Below are 21,493 nucleotides of genomic sequence, written 5' to 3'. Positions count from 1 at the left end.
ACTCCCACTAAAAAAAACCCAAGTACTGCTGTCCCTCCCTCACCTCCAAATGGAGACACAAAAGGTGAAGATCAGGGTTTGAGATAAGAACAATCTACTGGAAACAGCAATGAGATAAGAAAAGAAACAATAACAACAATAATAAAAGGTATAATAGTATAAGTTTGCACCCCAACTCCTGACTGAAAATGAGACATCACTTTTGAGAGCCAGAAACTGAGGGAAAATCCTTTTTTTTCACTTTTGAACTTCACATTAGTATAAAGGAGTATTGAGGACTGAAAAGTGTTCATGCCAGTAGACATGTTTACTTCAAGAACAACTAAGCCTTTGAAGATAGAAGTCCTGCTAAGCTTTGCTTTGGCAAGAGCTATGACCTGTCCCAGGAAAGAAGGAATAAAGGGAGACATCTTTCTACAGACAATTCCAACACTCTTTTTTATAAATGGTCTCATTGGTTATTCTGATTGTTTTTATGGCTGTAGTTCCTAGAAACATAGATCATTCAAAATAACTTTAAATTTAAAGAGGAGTATTTTAACATCTAGTTCCAACCCACTGAAATCAGGATAAATGCATCTTAAATGTACATCTAACTGAGAATGGACATGATTTAGGTATCCAGTGCTTCTCTTAGCTAAACATGGAGACATGGAACATTTTCAGTTTGGGGGCTTCAGTAGAGAGTGGAGTTAATTTGTAAACATCAGGATATTATAATCATGACTCAAAAATTCTCCGACAAAGTTTCATAAGAAATTTGTAGCCAACATAGAATTAACTTTGTTTTTGTAGTGGACTGCAGTATTCTGTCTCTGAATGTATTGTACTCTTTTGTTTGGCTGCATACATGTCTTTAAACCAATACACAAGTTCTACTTGTTTTTACAGGGACAGCATGTTGGGAAGTTAATTTCAAGTGTTAGTATAAACTCTTTACAATATTTCTGAGTGGATTTTAACAGTATTTAATTAAGGAAGAGATTTCTTATCTATCTCAGATACAGGGAGATTTCTTATTTAAGACACATTGCTCCTATTGCATTGTCAAAAAGTGGATTGAAATGCTGTATGTGATATCTCAGTTAATTTTTTGTCTCTGTCTGGAAAGTAGACTGCACAATGACAAAATATATCCCTTAAGAATTAACTTGAGGAGAAGGAAACAGAAACAAAAGTCATTGGTCTTTTAAGATAGGTGAAGTATAAAAGAGGTGTTTCCTCTCTGCTTCTGTATAGACAAATTAACTGTGTGGATTTTTCAGTATTAAATAATGAATGCTACAGTCTGTCATGTATCAATTTTTATAAGGTTTGTGTGTACTCATTGGATTGACTTACCCCATTTTCTGGATAATTAGTGGACCTGGACTATAGAGTAGACTCACAGGAATGTTAGTTTTTGTCTTTTTAGTACCGTACAAGCAGGTCTGAAGCTGAGCAGGCAGTGCTATGTTATTTTTATTACAATGCTGTTCTCTCCAACATATCACAATGACAATCACAATATGTCTTGCCGATGCATCAGTGTGATGGATTTCTGCTGCTGAAGAGGGCTCCAGGTAGGAAAAAGAATAGGCAAGTGAAGGAACTGGGCACTGACTACAGGAAGTGATCTGAAGTGCTGTAGCATTGTACTTTGAAAGTCTGGTGCTGTATTGTTTGTAAATGAAGTCTTTTGTTCTATGAGATTCACAGACATGTTTGGGCAAATAAAACATCTAATTTGAATGATCTAATTGTTGACTCTAAAATGCTGTTTGCACATTACACTGTTTAATTACTTCAGTCTAGTAGTTGTCTAGCAATGTCTCAATCTGTTATATCTGCCAGAACTAAAGGGAGAAAAAAAAGGATTTTTTTGGGTATCATTCGTTGTGCAACTACTGTATAAAGCCATAAATGGAGAAGCAATGTTTGTCCATTTTAATACTTTTTGTAACAGTGGCACAATAGCATGAAATAAGGGAAAAAAAGAATCTGTGCAGCTTCTCTCTAAAGTTTTGTGGTTCTTGACAGCAGTAGTATGTAATATGAGAATGCAGTTCATAGAATAAATACTAACAAAATACAGACTAGTATAGTCTTTTCATTTTTCCAACACAGCTCTTAAGGTGAAAGGAAATTGTATATGAGCATAAAGATAAGAATAAATGCTATTAGCCACATTGTGCACTCCGCCTAATTAAAATTGTGAGAGCACAACTTGCATTAGGTTTATATATAGCCCCATAGAACTCACAACTCTCAGCAATCCTGCCAGAGTTATGTTCATTCTTTACAAGGGATGAAAAACCTAACAAGGCTGGCTATCTTTTCTGGACATCACACTCCCTAGTATACATGTGCTTGTGTGTTTGTAACTTGTTGTCCTCTTGGTAATTTTGTCTAGTAACAGAGCTGGAGTGGGAATAGAGTTTCTATATAAAGCTGTGCATCACAATATTTTTAAATCAAATACTACCTCACCTTGTGGTGGAAAATACAGATCATTCCTGCAGTATTTTCCCTCTTTTGACTTCTTAATTGGTTATGAACATTGAGTGTTCATTTATTTCTTTGATCCTTTCCAATTTTTTTGCCCTAGTGGGAACATGTGTTTTCCACAAAGGTTTCATGAGGTTTCATGCAAAAAATGCCTCGAAGTTTACTGGGTTTGACTAGGAGGAGGAACATTGATTCTTTGGAGAGTGCTTTCTTGAAGAACAGCATCTCACATAGGCCATGAAGCTATGAAAAATGACGTGCTTGAAGTGTCCCTTTGTTACCTTCTGCATTTAATGTGATCAGCATGCTGGCAGGCACAGAGAAAGCCAAAATATTTCTTTTGTCACACTGAGTTGAATCTTGGTGTTTCACTCTTCTCTGTATAACTGGTTTCTGCTGCTCCTGGGGAACTTTGTATGTGAAATTATAAATTCTGCGGGAACTGTATTATTTATATTTTTAAGAGTACCATGTGGCACAGGTTTGTTTTGAAAGAGCTGCATGTGTAAGGTAAGCATCTGACCTTTCTGTAATTTCTCAAATCTTTACTCCTCTCCTCCCCTCCTTCCCAAACCTCATCTGCTCACAGCTGAAATCCTAGTCTTCACTACAAGTCACAGTCTGTGTTTGTTTCTGAGGGATCTTTCCTGTGTTGCAAGTCAAGCACTAGCAGGGATGTAAGCACTGAAGTATATTCCCTGAAGCTTCTCTAAAATGTTTATGCCAGTGGCAAAGATCATGTTTGACATTTTAGCACGACGGAGTTGAATGCAAGAGCTGCAGGCAACTGCCACACATGCTGCTGACATTCACTTGCCTCCAGTGGTTGGAGGAGGAGAAAACTCCCATTGCACTTGGTCTCTGCTCCTAGCTTGCCAGACACTAGTCTCCTGTCTTTGTTAGGCTCTGCTCTTAAACAACTTAAACTGCTACTTGTTCAGAACACTCGGACTGCACCTCAGGTAGCAGACACTCCTGAGCTGCCAGGTTATTTGTCATGTGCTGCTTTGTGGCTACATCTAAAGTCCATGCCAGGCTGCACTCTCTAGATTCTAGATGTGATAAACTCTTGCTATCTGTGAAAGGAAATTTGGGAGTATATCCTGAAAGAAGTGTGTGGGAGTTTTGATCAAATCTCCCATCTACAAGATGAAAAGTCAGGGACCCTTGAACATGCTGCTGTGTCACATCAATATATATGGTGCTTTTAATGGCTCCTTCTCATTTCTCTAGTCTAACTCATACTGACATGGAATGTAAAAAAAAAAAAAAAAAAAAGAAAGCTGGATATGCATGTGAGTCTTCTGTAAAAAAAGTAATCATCATTGACTTGCTAGGATAACTTCAAAGCACTCATACTCCTTGGATATATTATTTTATTGAATTTTGACTTAACTGCTGCTTGCCTTCTTAGATCCTTTCTGCATATATCTCTATCCCTTCTAACTCTGCCCTGCACAAACCATCTTTTAACCTATGTGTGTGTGGTATTTTCAATTTAAGTAGGTTGATCAGTCCATGTGAAAAAACTAGAGCTTGAACTGGCACTATAACCAGCTACTGGTACGACCTCTACATTCTATATTTTATCCATGCTCTTTTCTTCTGAGATTTTTTTGATAGCTGTGGGTGGCCTTTGATCTAAAAGTAAAATATATGCTGATTATGCTGTCTCCTCATCTCACCTCTAAATAATGTTTGAAAACTGTAGAAGTTTCTAATTGGCAGAGGAGCTGAACAAATTAAATACCCAAATCAGACCATGAATTTTCAGACCATGAAATACTGATGCCTTGGTTCTAATTCTATTGAAGTCTTTGAGTCTCTTTGCAATATTAATTCTGCAAACTCCAGTATCAAATTTGGACTTTATTATTTCTTGTGTACTTAAAAATTAAAAGTACTCCTTTATACCACACTCAGCTACTCCTGCTGTTGCAGGGAAAGGTTTCTCATTTTCCCATCTTCTCTTTCCTCTCTCTAATCAAGTCTCCCATGGCATACTCCCAGAAAAGCTGGCAGCCCACAGCTTGGACAGGGGCACTCTGTGCTGGGTCAGGAACTGGCTGGAGGGCCGGGCCCAGAGAGTGCTGGTGAACGGGGCTGCATCCAGCTGGCGGCCGGTCACCAGTGGTGTCCCCCAGGGATCAGTGCTGGGCCCAGTCCTGTTTAACATCTTTATCGATGATTTAGATGAGGAGATTGAGTCCATCATTAGTAAATTTGCAGATGACACCAAGTTGGGAGGGAGTGTCAATCAGCTGGAAGGCAGGAGGGCTCTGCAGAGGGACCTGGATAGGCTGGAGAGTTGGGCTGATTCCAATGGGATGAGGTTCCACAAGGCCAAGTGCCGGGTCCTGCCCTTTGGCCCCAACAACCCCTGCAGCGCTACAGGCTGGGCACAGAGTGGCTGGAGAGCAGCCAGGTGGAAAGGGATCTGGGAGTGCTGATTGACAGGAGGCTGAACATGAGCCAGCAGTGTGCCCAGGTGGCCAAGAAGGCCAATGGCATCCTGGCCTGGATCAGGAACAGTGTGGCCAGCAGGAGCAGGGAAGTGATCCTCCCCCTGAACTCAGTGCTGGTGAGGCCACACCTGGAGTGCTGCATCCAGTTCTGGGCCCCTCAATTCAGGAAAGACATTGAGGTGCTGGAGCAGGTCCAGAGAAGAGCAACCAGGCTGGTGAAGGGACCTGAGCACAAGTCCTATGAGGAGAGGCTGAGGGAGCTGGGGTTGTTTAGTCTGGAGAAGAGGAGGCTCAGAGGTGACCTCATCACTCTCTACAACTCACTGAGAGGAGGTTGGAGCGAGGTGGGGGTTGGTCTCTTCTCCCAGGCAACTATCAGTAGGACAAGAGGGCATGGTCTTAAGCTCTGCCAGGGGAAGTTTAGGTTGGATGTTAGGATGCAATTCTTTACAGAGAGGGTAATCAGGTATTGGAATGGGCTGCCCAGGGAAGCGGTGGATTCTCCATCCCTGGAGGTATTTAAGATGAGATTGCATGTGGAACTTAGTGCCACAGTCTAGTAACCACGGCACTGTTGGATCAAGGGTTAGACTTGATGATCTCAGAGGTCCTTTCCAACCAGGCTGATTCTATGATTCTATGATACTAAGTGGAGGAATTCTCAGTTATTTGAATTGATGTCAACTATATTTTTATTGCAGTATTAGGACTATTCTGATTGGAAAAACATACTACAAAAATACACTGTTGTTCTTTAAATGAGAATTAGTTTTAAAGTCTCCTAGTGTTTATGGTTTGCTTTTGCTTTTCTACTGAACATAATTTTAACAAATCTCCTCTTTGTCACTTAGGATTTTAATAAGAAATTAAGACATTTTCCATTCTGACAGGATTAATTTTGAGTTCTCATATACATTATTAGCAATTCTCCTATAACTTTGCTGGTATACAAAGACAGATATTAGAATCCTGCTGCCACGGGTGGGAGGCATGAATCATGTCTGCAACAAAGAGATGCATAAGGGTGTTTACCATGCAGACCATTCCAGTGGTGGTTTGCTGGTCATTCAGCTGCTGTTCCCAGGCTCTGTGCATGCTTCCTCTTGGAACTGATCACGTTTGGTCTCCTGTGCTCATGCTGCGGCCTGGTACTGATGCTCCTTTAATTGTCCTCCTGACTTTGCCTCAGTAAAGTGGTGGGCGAGATGGCTTTGACTGTGAGAGCCAGTCTCCTGAATTTCACAGTGATCAACATTGATTTTGACATAGCTGGTTTGTATCTGTGGCTGGTCTACACTGCAAAGCTGAGAGAGGGATTCAGCCTTTCTATCTTTAGCCATTCACAAGTTTGCTGACTCAGGTGCTTCTATATTAGGTGTGGAGAGAGACAGGCACTTCTAGTCCCATGCTAAGATAAGAGGAATGGTTCACCTTTCCACATGCCAGCCTGATGCACAATCAGCACTGATGCATGATATGAGATGTTTAGCTGCTGAATGAATTAAATTTTGTAGGATGATTCTTATGAAGAAGTCTGTGTCTGCAGAAGTATGGAGCAAAGTCAGCTTACAAGTTAGCTCTGGTTTTCCTTTGTGCTCCATGTAACTGCTTGTATTCAGGGGGAATGACAACAGCATCGAAAAGAGCAGGTAAATATTGGCATATGTGTGCCATCAGGTGACTTAAATGTATGCCCCCTCATCTTTCATGGTCTGGCACATAAACAGAAAGCAGAGTAATAGGTCAGAAAGTTAACTATTAGCCAAGTATCATCTCTTGCTGATGAATGATGGTTGGTGTTTCCCTGGTCTGGCAACTTTCTTGTGGCGTTGGTGAGGCAGGTGTTGCAAGCCAGTCATCAGTATCTGACACAGCTTTTAAATCAACTCATCTATCATGAGTGTTCTTGTCTGGGCAGCAGTTGCCCATCTGTGCTCAGACTGTGGCACCAGGCATGTCAAGTGTTACCTTGCAGAGACAAGCTCAGGGAAAAAGTTTCCCCAGGGTTGTTAATATCCTTGTGAATTCAAGTCAACAGACATCTTCTGACAAAGAGGGGGCAGGCAGTGAGGGGAAGAAAATGCACTGAATGAGTGCAACTAATATAAATTCAGGTTGTGCAAAATCCCCATGGGCTCCAAGGCAGAACCAGTGTTTGAAGAGGATTGCAGGTAGTCCTGTGGTGATAGGGGATGAGAGGGATCCACATCTGACCAGGTATAAAGGGTTTAACAGATCAAATGCTTTGCTTCTGTCAAACAAAAAACAAACAAACAAAAAAGGTTTTTAATTAACAAACTACTTAATAAAGAAGCACAGAGAACAGCAACATAACCATTGAACCCCTGCCCCTCGTGAGGGATTTTGAGCCTTTGTGTGTTCTTGCTTTATCTCCTCAGAACAGACACGTTTTTTTCATAGAAAAACTCTGGAGATGAGCACTGACTACATTAAAATGTCATCTCACAAGCAGGGGTTTTAAAATGGGATTTTGACAGAGTATTGCTTAGGCAGGCCATGAATAGTAAGCAGAGATATAATGCAAAAGGAGACCATCTTACTTAAATGAAATGGGTTTCATTAGCCAACCTTTAAACACACTATTACAGGTAGACTGAAGTTGCATGTAGTATTCACAAGCTTGTTTTTCCTAGTGGGTAATTCTTAGATTTCTGCTACAGATTTGCACTTAATGAGAAGTTTTCAGAATCATTGAAGATTTAGATGATGAAACATTTTTGAAGGGGAAATAGAAACACTTTTAATTTAAAGGGGAGTATGTCTTATTGGCATTAAAATATAAAAACCAAATTATCATGGAGTTGATAAAAGTGATATCAAGATAAATAAACCTGGGTCTTCACTCATATTTTCATTTAAATGGTCTGTATCTTGATGAATCCCACACATGGTACCTCTGGTCAGTTCTTCAGTGCTTGGTGGTTTTTTTTTTTCCTTTTTATCGATTCTTAAGAAATAATTATTTATTAAATATTGCCTGATGGAGGTCTTCAGTTCTGTTTGCTTCATTTCCTGTCCCTGGGAAGATGGTGGTACATCTGGATCACACTAGGGTACTCTGAAGATAAATTAACTGGAATGTGTGATCTAGACTATATCACAGAAACCACATGGATCACAGTATGATGGTACACAGCAAGGCACCCCTGGATGGTGATGTCCTTACCAGAAACCTTTGCAGTAGCTGAAAAAGCAAATTTCAGCTTTACTGCACTGTTTTCCAAACTGTTGACTGTGGAGGCACTTGTTTCTTTCTGTGCCATTCCATAGTCCCTGTGCCCTTGATTATTTGAAGCTTCTGTGCTATAAAGTGTATGTTGCTAGGGATGTGGAAAGAGTGAGAATGAGGGTAAGGAAGAGAAGAAAGAAGTGCTTTACCAAGTGCACTGTGCTGTAAAGAACTAAATGTACTTATCTATCATCTGAAAGAGATTCTTTGTGCCAAAGTTTTTAAGTGAAGATCTGAAACTTCACTTTGAACCTGTCTGACAGTAGCCCTCTTGAATAGCAATTTGTCTGCTTTTCTTCTAGGTGAGTTTTTTCTTTAGGGTTTGTGGATTGATTGATTGATTGATTAGGCTAGAATATTTGATGTTATCTCCTTTTCACATGAGTATTTGCATGAAATATATAGGCCTGTGTCTCTAAAATACACTCCATCTGGGACCATTTAGGTTAGATCACAGTCACTAAAGGTGTCCCCAGAATTTATAACCAAATTTGTCTTTGGATTGCAAAACATCTCCAGAACAAAACTTCCTAGATTTTAATACATATGCTAATACATTCATATTTATTTGAGTGGCAAGCCCTATTTCTGCCCTTGGGCTGAGCCTTAAACCGATAATAAGGCTAGGGGATTAGTGCTAGTGGAAGAAAAAGCATTAGCTACAGTTAACACAGAAGACTGAGAACTGTGAAATCTAGAGGAAAAAGCTTAGTAGAAGTATCATTTAGGAACAAAAGGGGGACAGGAAAAAAAATAAACCCTTAGGAACAGTTGTGTATCCTATGCATAATGCCATGTCTTCTGTTGGCTTCTAAAGCCTTTCTCATATTCCTTCTGTTCAGATGTTGCCTAACTGCAGCTATCAGACCTGATTTGCTGATTTCACCAGATATCACACTTAGATATCAGAATTTGGCTCAGGTTACCTGTCTGAAGGTCCCTGTCAGTGGCTGACTTCTATGGACTTCAGAGAAGATCAGACCTATACCTGCTGAAGAGGCTGAAAAATGGAAGTCCCAATACTTTTCTTCTGCTGGTACAAGCAAGACCTAACTCCATTGAATTAGATGAATTAACCATTCTCTGAAACTGCAAATGAAGTGAGAACCAAAAGTAGCTATTTAGTAACAACATAGATAATGGATAATTCAAAGTATGACAGAATTCAATAAAGGGTGAATTCTAATTGCACAGTCCCAAGAAAACAATAATCTTTTATGATAAATGCTCAAAGAAAACATAGTGAGATAAGTTGCTTGCAGGTCTGCTTAGGTATTAAGATCTGTTATTGAAAGTGTAAACACTGTCTGTAGACACAGTGCAATTTGCCTAATTGAAACGGCAGAGGAGACAAATTTTGTTTTAAGGAATTGGCAATGATATAAATTGTTCAACCCTCAATGTTTAGAAGCTCCTGAAATTGGCTTAATATTGAGACTTGACAAATAATCAGTTTCCTTACATTTGCTTTCTGAGCCATTAGATTTGGGTCACATATTGTTTTCCCAGTTACAAAATCCCTGGACTTTAGTCCTTGCAGCTTGAAGAATACCTGTTATTTTCTGCCTGGCAATGAAGCTGTGAGAGCTAGCAATAACCTAAAAGTGACACTGAGTCTTAAAAAGATAGAATCAAATTTTATAGTTTGTCAAACAAAATTGTCATTCAAATCAATGGGTCTTCAACAGAGCAGCTGAATAAAAAGGGGGAAAAAATATCTTTTGATACCTGGAAACTAAAACTGATGCTTAGAAACAGAGGTACAAAGGAAATTTTCAGTTAGCTTTCAGCTGCAGCCTGTCTCAAATCTAATCCAGTAGCTGCTAATTCATTAGGATAAACTCTGAGAGGATTAGTCTGTATGAGTCTGTACAATGGCCAGGAGTGGCACTTAGTACCATGGTGCTGGGTGCCAAAAAAGGCAGAGTGACTGCAGCTGGGGCGGGTTTCCAGGGCATCCCGCATGCTGGGGCTGCCATCTTGGCACAGAGCAGATCAGGCTTCCTTTTGTCTTCACAAGGGCTGCACATTGCCAGCATCACTCCAGGATGAAAAGCCTTGTACTGGGACCTCCACAGAAATGATTGGGAGGCATGGTGTTGCTCCCTGCACCTGTTCCCTCCTTTTGCACCCCAGCTCCACTGATCCAGGTATCTCCTCTCATCCTTCTGTTCCCTTCCACATCTGCTTCTTCTTCTTTTTTTTTTTTTTTTTCTTTTTAAATTTAATTTAATCCTTCCAACACTTGCCCGAGCTTCTGGGGACTTGTAATAAATGGGATTGAAAAGATGGCTTTCCAATTTTAGCTAGACTTGGCACAGAACTTCTGATGGGTAATTAACCAGGAGCTGCTGGGTTTGCTGGGGAAAAGGCAAGGATGTGCATTTGCAATGACAATCTCTTTGCAAGTCCTGGGCTAGATATTTTGCTCCCTGGGCATGTAGGTGGATTTCTCCTGACATGATTAAAATCTCATCCAACCTCTTCAAACCTAATCCCTTTAACTGTTTGAAGCAGCTGCATTTCACTCTCCCTAAGTCTATTCCACACTCTTTTAAATGGATGTAAGCTCACTGCATTTCTGAACAATATTTCTGCTTCTTTGATGTGTCAGAAAGTGACTGCTAAGGCTGGTGAAGTGGCTGACCCAAAGTCACAGTAAGCCTGAGGCTAGCACCTAGCCAGGTTGCCCTTCTCCTGTTCCCGTTGCACAGTATACCAGACTGCCCTGAAGATGTGAGGCTCCTTGCACAGCTCCTGTACCAGCAGCAGTGTGCCCTTGTCTTCAGTGTAGCCTAGTCACTGAGCCAGCAGTTGTTCCATGTCCTCCAGACTGTTGTTGGCTCTTTAGTGCCTCACCAAGAGGCAGAGTACAGACAGCGGCTGGCTACTGGTGTAGGTGGGAATAACTTTTCGAAACAGAAATGGAGAAAGATAAAAGATGTAGTGGCATTTCTTTGTCAGTGTCAGCTGGAAAGCAGGCACAAATGTAAGGAGGATTGAAGTTCTGAAGGCACTCAAGGACATGGACTGTAGCTATCCATTGGGTCATGGCAATAAAATGGGAAGTAGAGGAAACTCTGATAAACTGGGCATCATGGCAGGTTGACTATGCAGATGAGAATCAAGTAAGTACTGAGGGGGAAAAATAGGCAAGGAGGCACTTGCAGACTGTGAGAATGAAGTGAGAAATTCAGGCTTTGAAGAACAAATGAACTGATGGTTTAAAGCTATTCAAGCTGACAGGTAAAGCCCCTTCACAGACATTAACAACTCTTTCAAAATTCAGTCCATAGTAGGACAGAAGGGACTTTCATTTTTATGTGAAACGAGTAAGTATCTGACTAATCCTCTGTTTCTTGTGTTTTTCTATATTTTGAGGCTAATAATAATAAAGTTCAAAGAGAAAAGTTTTCAATGAAATCACTTTTCTATTAATTTGCAATACACGTTTAGGTGCCAGAGGCTACTGTTGGCTGCATGCAGTTGCAAAAATTCAGTGTACTGAGAGGATAGATAACTGACAAATGTGTAACTTTGCCTGTCTTCTGCAGCACTGTGTAAATTATGTATAGCAGAACAACATTTTTCCTTGCAAAACATTTGTGTCAAGATATTGCTCCTTGTAAATCATCAGAGAAGGTGACAAACAGATGTTTGTGTTGCTAAGACAGGCTGCACAGGTCCCACTTAAGGAAAGATTGCTCTGAAACATCTTGACACGCTTTGGAAATTTCAGGTTTCTTAGTACCTTGTGCAGTAAAGACATACTATTTTGGGTATGATACACTCTCATATAAAATCTTTAGCCTTCTCATTTCATCCTAATGGGAATCTGGTGTTGGGGTCTATGTGCTATAGCTGTGCCTTCAGCATGGCTCTGGCAGGAGTCTCTGCCTCTGCTTAGATTCCCTACGTTCACTGATGCCGTTTTCCTCCTCTAGAGGAGGAGGTGTTTGCAGAAACAAGCTGTCTTTCCCTCCAGCCCAGCCTTTCCTTAGTAGTCAGCCCTGTAAAATCCATAAACAAAACATTGCCTGCTGATTTTAAACCTGCTCTGTGCAGCACAACAGCAGGCACCCTTCGTGCAAGATGTTTTAGCTCCAGCTGATAATTCTGCTCCATTGATTTTTACATTTGATTTGGGGAGAAGCACTGGCTGCGCTACGTATATAGTCTAGCTCCCTATCAAGAGCAGTGAGGACACTGAGGGAGAACAGCAGTGGTTGTTGTGTCTTGTGCTTTTATACCTTTTCTTTAATAATAATAAATCCATTTTCAGGAAAGAAAACAAACCTTTTAGGACCCTCTTAATGGGTTTTCAGTGGCCTTACGAGGCAGGGCATTTGTTGCTTGAATTCTTCCCCTGACAGCTCTTTCCAGATCTTCCTCTAAGCTGTAGTAGTAATTATCTGTTTGGGATGCCTATGATATTCATAATACGAAGGCACATCATTTTCAATACAGAAGGGTTCCCCCACCTCCTGGCTGAATAAACCCACGGCCAAAGTGCCTTGACCACTGTCACAAGGCTAGCCATCAGAGAACGATTAATTTCTAAATGTTCTTGAACCTTGGGTGACCTGAATTATAGCAGCAAGTATTACAAGCTGGGACATCTGGTGGACAATAAAACTTTTTTTTTTTTATTTGTTTTTACATGAAGCAGCTGTACTTGAGCAGATGACCAGGGGCTGTGCAATCAAAGTGTGAATAGCTGAATTAGCAAATTATGTTGGGCTTCTTAAGCACTTATTTGAATGCTGCATGCTCTTTTTTAATTTTGCTTTATTAACATCTACCAAAAACACAGCAGTGTTGGCATTATGGTTATTAGTGACTTATTTGCTTCATTAAAATTTACAGCACGTTTTACATTTACCATCTGGGACAGCTTCTCCAATGTTTATGGTTAAAATGTAACTTAAATCCAAGCCTAATACTCTAAAATAAAAGATTTTATGGAAAAACTCTTTCTTTGGATGCCAGTGTTACCTCTTTTTGCTAGTGTGCAAACAGAATGTTATTTTGCCCAGTTACCGTGGTACAACTTAGTGCTAGGATACAGACAAATATTTCTGCTTTCAATAAAAGATGTATGTAAGGAAAAGGTCGATCAAGCTATTACTTGGAAAGCTGCGGTTTATGGAGTGTGGCTAGGCAGGAATTAGACTACTCAGAGGGACTTCAGACTAAAGGACCTTCTGGGTCACTGAGTCTAAATCCCCGTTATTGCAAGTAGCTGCCTTGGATAATCCCTTTCCAAAGGACTGGAGCAAGAATAAGCGGTGCAAGAGAGATATGAGTGTAGTGAGAGGCAGCACATAGGAGCATAGCTCTGAACCTGAGCTAATGTTTCCAGATTCATGTTGCCTTCCTCCTAATCATGTCAAAGAATTACCAGAGTATGTTTTCACTTAATTGCTTATGCATAGCTTTTAATTCTTCCTCCATTTTCCTGCTTCGCTTTACTGTCTAGCACATTTTCTTGTTTATTCAGGCTGGGAATGTGGAAAGGAGGTTGTGTGCTGAGAGGGCAAAAATGAAGGGAGACGGAAAAGAGTGTGTGATAACTAGTACTGCAAACATCTTGGCCACTGTTTTGAGTCTGAAAGAAAAAGTCAATTCAAAATTCAAAAGAGTTTTTTTTGTTGTTGTTGTTGCTCCTTGTGAGTCTAAACATTGAAAAATTTATTCACTGTTTTTCCCCTCCCACCCCTCACCATTTTTATTCTCAAAAGGAGATGTCTATTCCCCACAAAATACAAATTTGAAACAAACAAAAAATGATAACAATCCAAGTCCTTATCAGCTCTGTGAGCACACTGTCCCTCACTGGGTCACCACTAGAATGTGGGACCTGCAGAGGCAGTTGGGCATCGCAGGATCTTATGGGTTTACATGTGCACTTGTGACTTTTTCTTCATTTAAGAAGATGGAATTAGATGCATATCTTATGTGATGGAAGAATGACAACAGCCTGGACATTACGGTAATTCCATATCCTTGCATGTTTGGGATCAAAAATCTTGTGTATTTGTGATTTCATACTTGCTCCTCATCATGAGAAATATTTGCAGATGCTATTGTTTTCAGCATTATCCTAGAAACACTTAGTGATTGGAATTAGAGCAAACAAAAGCCACCACCCTTGTTTTCCTATTTCTCTACTTTTTATAGATGCTTTAATGTAATAGATTTGGCAAATGAGGGTTGCCTGTTTGTGTGCTGAGTTTGTTTGTGGGTGGGGTTGTTTTCTCTTTCTCATCCTGTGTTAGCCTGTGTGTTGACAATGTATGGTTGAAATGCTCAGGAAGTTGAAACTCTTTAATGAATAACAAAACCAAGATGAAAAAGAGTTGTTATTACAAAATCATCTTTAAAATCCTGCTGAATATTTGATTTTTGAATGTGCTGGTCCTATATACTGGACAACACGTGTGTGAAAATAAACGGAATTTTGTTTATGTGTGATGTGAAGTACTGCAGATTGATAGATCAATACCTAGATAGAGTTACAGGCAGAGCTGAATGCTGAATTAAGTATGGGCTCATGAGGGCTATAACACAGATGTTGCATTATGGAAATGCAGTTCTAACATATTGCCCTATCTTCCGCACTCTTCCAAGCAATATTATCAGTTTTAAAGATCTTCTTTTCCCAGGCCTGGGAGATAATCCTGTGTCAGTTTTATGCCTCATAATCTGAGTTTCTGCTCTGAGTCATCTAGAACTGAAGTTTGTCTGACTTCAGTTGAGTTGTACAACATGTTATTGTACAAGGAGATGGACAGTTCCCATTTAACCTTTGTTTCAAAACGGTTATTAAAAATGTAGAAGATATGAAAGAGGGGAAAGAACGTCTAAAAGAAGAAAACAATACAAAATCATAATACAAAGTAAAACTTCTGCAAGTGTTCTTTTAGAAGTGAAATAGTTCAGTGTGTCTGGTTCATACCTGTTCTTGTCATTCACAGAACAAAGGTACTTTCCATCTAGATGATTTTGAATATGAGTTAAAAACCCCCTACAACAACAACAACAACAACAATAAATAGACAGACAGAATGATCTTGTCTTGATTTCTTTGTTCCTAAAATTCTTATGATAGAGATCAGCATTAACATACAGTGGTCTATTTTATTAGTATAAAATTTACAGACATAAAACTATCTGGATGAGACACTAAAGGAAAATGTAAATTTTCAGTTTCATATATAAAGAATCCCATCTCTTTTGATCATGTATTTAAGCAAATGTTTAGATTTTAATTTGTGGTCCCATTGATCTCCCATTGCAAAATTGTGTGTATATGTGAGATATTCACTGAACAATTCTGATGCTGTTTGACAAACAATTGCTTTTATTATCCATTTTAATATTCATAATCCTATGAGCTCTGACATTGTTTGTGAGTTCTGGCTTTGCAAATAGCTGAATACGGCAAAAATCTCAAATATGTGCTTTATATCAGAGTATGTGGTGTTCACAGGCTCTGATTTCCATCTCTCTTCCTCACATGTGACTGTTTTCATTGACAAGTTCATCCCCCCTTCTCTCTGAAGTAATATATAGCCTTTCCACTCATAACTCACTGTTCAGTGAAAACTTAATTTTTTTTAGGATATAATGCATAAATTGTGCTTGGCCATACATAAGCATAAAACTGAGGTGGAATAGACATTTTATAGTTCTTTAATCCCACTTTAGTATTACAGAAAGCAGTAACTGATTTATGCTGCTCTTCTTCAAGCAATGTAATGTTTACCTGTTGTGTTCCAAACCCCTCAAATTCCGTCTTCACATTAACACTAATTTTAGGGCCAGGGGAAAAGCATAGAGGAATGGCCATACGTGAGAAAATCAGACTAGACCTGACCCCTTCTCCTCAAGGTTTCGTGTAGAATAGGAGCCAGAAGGTTTCAAGTCGAACGTAGACAAATAATTTTCTTGCTCATCCCTTCTCTTGTCTTCCACTTCTTCCCGTTTCCTTTATTTGAACTGTGATTTCTTTGATGAAGAGACATTGTGTATTTATTTCAGAATGACACAGATATATTGAGGCAGAGTTTGTCCTGCCTCACAAGTGACTGTGCTGAATATGCTGTTCTCCTCCTTCATATATGTAAAAAGTATATTCATCTTATTTCTGCCATGACCTTCTGGCACACTCTTTCAGCTGTGCCTGTTTTATTCCCTTTTAAAAGCTCCAATGTATTTTTTTTTTTAAATACACAGATTTTAATAAGTCTCTTCAGTTGATATACTAGTTTATTTTCTTTTCTGGATGTTTGAGAGCTGTTCTGATATTGAACAGGTTAAGAGAACATCTGCTGAAACCCCAGCACCGAAGAGCCTGGTAAGATGTTCATACATTTTACAAGAGAAAAAACCCACAATCCCTGATGCCTTGAAAATCTTATTCTTTTAGAGAGCATCAGCAATTTTTAGTGATATTCAGAACTGAAATATCAAAGCACCAAGTCACAGAGGCCCTTGTGCCTGTATCAAAGACCTCAAGAGAAAGGCTATTGAGCTTTCAGAAGTTCAGTGGACTCCAGAAAATGGCAATCTGCTTATGGTCTGAGGTGAAATTCTGAGGTTCAAGTCAGGTCAATGAGAATTTTGCAGCAAAGAGGTAACAGCTAAAAATCATTGTCACCCTTATCCATGTTTTTTCTTTAAGCAGTATTAGACTTACCAACAGAAATATAGTCTGATGCATAGGGAAAACATAGTTGCCTATTAGAGAGACAAATTTTGCTCTGCCTTCTCCTCATTCTACCACAGATAACTATTTTCCTTTTTTTTTTTTTTTTTCCTGTTCTCCTTCTTTCCTCCATTTTAGCCTTTGCTGTAGGGTCTTTGAGATTGGGTAAGGGGAAAATAAATTGTGAGGTTCGTTGCCATTATTGGAAAATGAAATCTTGGAGAACTTTATGGGGACTACCAGCAGCTGTTAATGAGACTTTATTAACCTCGGACTATATAGCATGAAATATTATGGTATAAATAAATGTGGTGTCAGAGCCAAGCTGCCTAATAAATGGCATGATAGAGGGGATCGTGTGCCTAGGGGGTTATGACATAGAACCTTTCCCCTCTAAGTCACTATTTTAAATTCACCATGGATTGGCAGTGACTGAAGGCCATTATTATCCAATGGCTCTTAAATAGGCTATGTGAAATAAATTGGAGGTCTCGGTTCATTTCCTTAGGGAAAGAGGCCTATGTTCCACCTGACAGTAATTGTCATCTAAGTTCAAGGCTCGGCGTAGGAACTGCACTTGGAAAGGACGTGGCCACAGAATGGGTCTTTTGACTCATAGCTTGTCCCCTTGCTCAGGACTCGGGAGCATTGCCATGCTGTGGTGTGAGAGTTAATCCTGTGGGTTCTTGCTGAGGTTCATTCTTCGGATAAGCAAAAAGCTTTGTTTCAGACCATTACCAATAATATCCTCTAAGGGCTTCTTTCCATACCCTGCTCTGATAAATTAATGCTATAGTTAATAGTACTCTTGGTACAAATAAATGAGATAACTTATGGAAATATGTATAGCTATAGTGAATATAATGAAGAATGAAGCCCTTTGTAATTACTAAATTCCTTTAAAAGGAATAATGATTTATTATAAAGTCTTGCTTGGCAGTAAGGAAGAAGATAGGCAGTTTGTAAGTCTATTTCTAACTTTTAAGTGGATTCTCATCATCTAGTCTAATTAAATGGCATGCTATTAGTTTTTAATAACCTGGGAAAATGAAATTACAATTGTATAAACCATTGACTAATGATTTCTTAAACAATCCCAAGAGGATTGTACATATAAACCTATAAGAAAATTAGTTTAAATTTAAAAAGGAAGCAAACAGCAAGCAAGGTACACTCATGAATGGACTCTACTCAAGAAATTAGAAGTAAAATGAAAATATTAGAAAGAAAAAGGACTGTCTTCTTTCCAAACATTGCGATTTCTTTCTTTTCAATTGTGCTCACCTTTGTAAATCCTTTTTTTTTTTTTTTTTTAAATTTCAAGTAGTCTGTTTGCAAATGGACAAATGAGGAGGAGTGGGATTCCTAACATTTTCCTCACAAAGCAAAGTAAATAGGAGCAGGTTTAAAACTTTTAGTGTGAAATGTCATTGAGTATGTAGATTCAAAAAAATAAATTTTAAAATTTTCCCAAATTTGTCCTTGGAGCTTTTTTTTTCTTTCTTTTCTTTTTTTTTTTTTTTTTTAGGGAATAAAGTTTCATTAAAAGTACCAAGTAGCAGAAATTTGTAGACAGCTCATAGCATTAAAAAAAAAAGATTCTATGATGAATGCTATTGATTAATTTCAAAACAAGCCAGCAGATTAGATAAAAACAATCAACCAACCTCCTCAAATAAAAATACCCACAAGTCCCCCCAAATATCAAATATCTGGTCTTCCTTACTTGGAGAGGAATTAAACTGTTTGCATTTATTTATTTATTTATTTCCTCCTCTCCCTTTGAAATTGAGATTATGGACCTGAAAGGGAGACCTCAGCTGGGACTTAATTAGAGGAGCTTGGGCTGGGAAATGGCAGTCTCAATACTATTATGCTGCTATACCACAGCCTTTACTTCTGTTTCTGCTCTGAATATAATTAATGACCTGCACCTACTCTTAATAGCAGCAGTAACTCTAGTGTAGAGACTTTATTGCTTCGTGGCCCAAGGAGAATGATCGTGCATTTCTGGGCTCAGTGTCATCTGTCAGGCAGATTGGCCTTTTCTCTGTGAAGGGGCATTACACAGCCAGTTAAAGCTGTTATTCTCACACATCTTGCAGGAAAGTGATCATTTTCGGAAATATATTAGATGCATTGACTCTTTTTGTATTTTTTTTTCCAGTGCTCTCTTGCTCTTTCTCTCTCCCCATGTATTAACTGGAGTACCATTATGGCATTCCTGGTCTCTGCAGAGACCACAGGGAATCTCTTATTATGTCTCATATGCTACATTTTCTTCATCTGGTACACAAAAGGCAGGATATTTTTCCTTGATGTACAGCAGCAGCAGCAGCTGCAGAGCACCTGTCAAGCCACAGTAAATGGTAGTGTGGCAAGGTCTGGGATGCTAGTAAAAGAGCAGTCTCTGTAAGCCACTTCAACATCCTTGTTGGAAAATTAGCCGTGAGGCTCTGTGACTCATTCCCTGGTTTGTCACTCACAAGAGGAACAGGGAGGACATGTGTGTAACCTTCCCTGATTTCCCCTGATACAGCAGCAGGAGTAGTTGGCTTGCATCAAGTAGGGACTGCTCAGCAGGCTGGCACGGTTGTTTATGTATGTGGTTGGTGGGTTAGGTTTTTGTCACTTCCAAAAATGTGGTAAGTCTCCAGCTTTGGAAAGCTTTACAATGTCAAGTAAGATCATGAGCCACGACTGCAGGTGTGAGGAGGTCTGGCAGAAGACTAGAAGCTTTCATTAGCAGCATGTACATTTTTTGAGGCAATTGAAGCCAATTCCTACCATACAAAGGGTGAGTTGTGGTCTGAGGGAGAACAGAAGTTTGTTCAGCTGTAAAGACTATAGCTGGTGTAGAAAGAGCTGGGATCAGAGAAGTAATGGTGGGTACTTGAACAGCATGCACATACCAACAGTTGAGCAATAAATGGAACAAATTTACAGAATCACAGAATATGCCAAGTTGAAGGGGACCTAGAAGGATCATCAAGTTCAACTCCTGGCCCTGCACAGGACCATCCCCCTTGTGCCTGAGAGTATCATCTAAATGTTTCTTGAACTCTGTCAGGCTTAGTGCTGGGACCACTTCTCTGGGGAGCCTGTTCCAGCACCCAACCAGCCTCTGGGTGAAGAACCTCTTTCTAACATCCAACCTAAACCTCTCCTGGCACAACTTCAGGCCATTCCCTCAGTTTCTGTCATTGGTCACCACAGAGAAAAGATCAGTGCCTGCCCCTTCTCTTACCCTCACAAGGAAGTTGTAGACTGCCGTGAGGTCTCCCCTCAGACTCCTGCTCTTTAGGCTGAACAGACTAAGTTCTCATGTGGCTTCCCTTGAGGTAAGCCACATCCACATGCCTTTTGAAACATTTCCAGGGATGGTGACTCTACCGCTTCCCAGAGAGCCTATTCCAATGCCTGACTGCCCTTTCAGTGAAGAAGAAGTTGACACCCCACCTCTCTCCCACTTGCTTTCAGTTAATTGTAGAGAATGATAAGGTCTCCCCTGAACCTCCTCTTCTCCAGACTAAACAACTCCAGTTCCCTCAGCTGCTCCTCCTAAGATCTGTGCTCCAGATCTTCAGCTATGTTGCCCTTCTCTGATTACATTAATGTTGCCCTTCTCTGGTTACATATGTATATGTAGAGATTATCCTGGCTAAAAAGATGTATCATTGTGGACAATCACCTTGTCCCCAGTTATCCTCACAGTCCAGGTGGGGATGAATGGTAAAAGCAATATAGATGCACATACATGTACAAGGTAAAAGCTGTGGCAGTGTTTCTGTCCCACTTTAATAAAGAGAACCTTGCTGCCTCACACTGTTAAATGTAAGTTCATAAATTGTGCGTGAAATCCCAGCATTTGTATGCAAAGTTATGAGGACATCGTGGACATATGGCTGGAATAACTGCCAAGATACCGTGGTGATAAACACAACATGTGTGCACAGAGAGTAGCTGTTTGAAGTTGATAGGTAAACTAGTATATTACTTCTCTCTGAACTTCAAACAGGTCAACCTTAAAATGCTTTCCCATGTGTTTCTTCTTGACTGTTGCACCAAAAACTAGTCTTGAAAATATCTAGGATTTTTGGTAGAAGTAGATGGTCTACCTGTAAAACCAAAAAAAATAGTCTCAATACTCATGCTAACTAAAACATTTTTCTTCTCTTACAGTTTTATTTTTCTGGAAATACTTCGGAAGTAAGAATGAGGTTTCTTATATGGTAAGCCAATATTTTCTATTTCTGCTCATTTTTCAAGGAGTTTCTGGTGGAGTCATGAGAGAATATGGCCCTTTGCTGCTTGTCAGAGCAGCATTGATCAATTCTTATGGACATATGCTACACATGCTACTTTGATGCTCTATTGCTGCAAAGTATTGGAAGTTTGAATCAAAAGAATTAGCTTTCTCTTGAAGAAACACTGTATAACACCAGCTTGTGTTCTTGTTGCTCTCAGTTAAGAGAAACATACGAAATCTGTATTTTGCTTTTGGGCTGTGGTGTATATTCTTCTTCCACAAACCCAAGGTATAACCAAGAACCAAAAGATAGTGTTTTCAAGGCTAATATT

The 21,493-nt window shown here is 39.6% G+C and overlaps 1 long non-coding RNA gene across 5 annotated transcripts in view; it reads left to right on the top strand.

Annotated features, from left to right (window-relative positions):
* Nucleotides 1-21,493, top strand: part of LOC126643855 (uncharacterized) — a 133,475-nt gene that overhangs the window by 70,719 nt on the left and 41,263 nt on the right. For all 5 annotated transcript variants that reach the window (XR_007629818.1, XR_007629822.1, XR_007629816.1 and 2 more), the window contains one exon: nt 21,095-21,144. This is a non-coding gene — a long non-coding RNA (uncharacterized LOC126643855). The remainder of the gene's footprint in view (nt 1-21,094; nt 21,145-21,493) is intronic.

This window comes from Myiozetetes cayanensis, unplaced genomic scaffold (genome assembly GCF_022539395.1).
Source record: "Myiozetetes cayanensis isolate MyiCay16 unplaced genomic scaffold, myiCay2020 scf1, whole genome shotgun sequence".
Classification (NCBI taxonomy): domain Eukaryota; kingdom Metazoa; phylum Chordata; class Aves; order Passeriformes; family Tyrannidae; genus Myiozetetes; species Myiozetetes cayanensis.
This window is presented reverse-complemented; position numbering and strand designations above follow the sequence as displayed.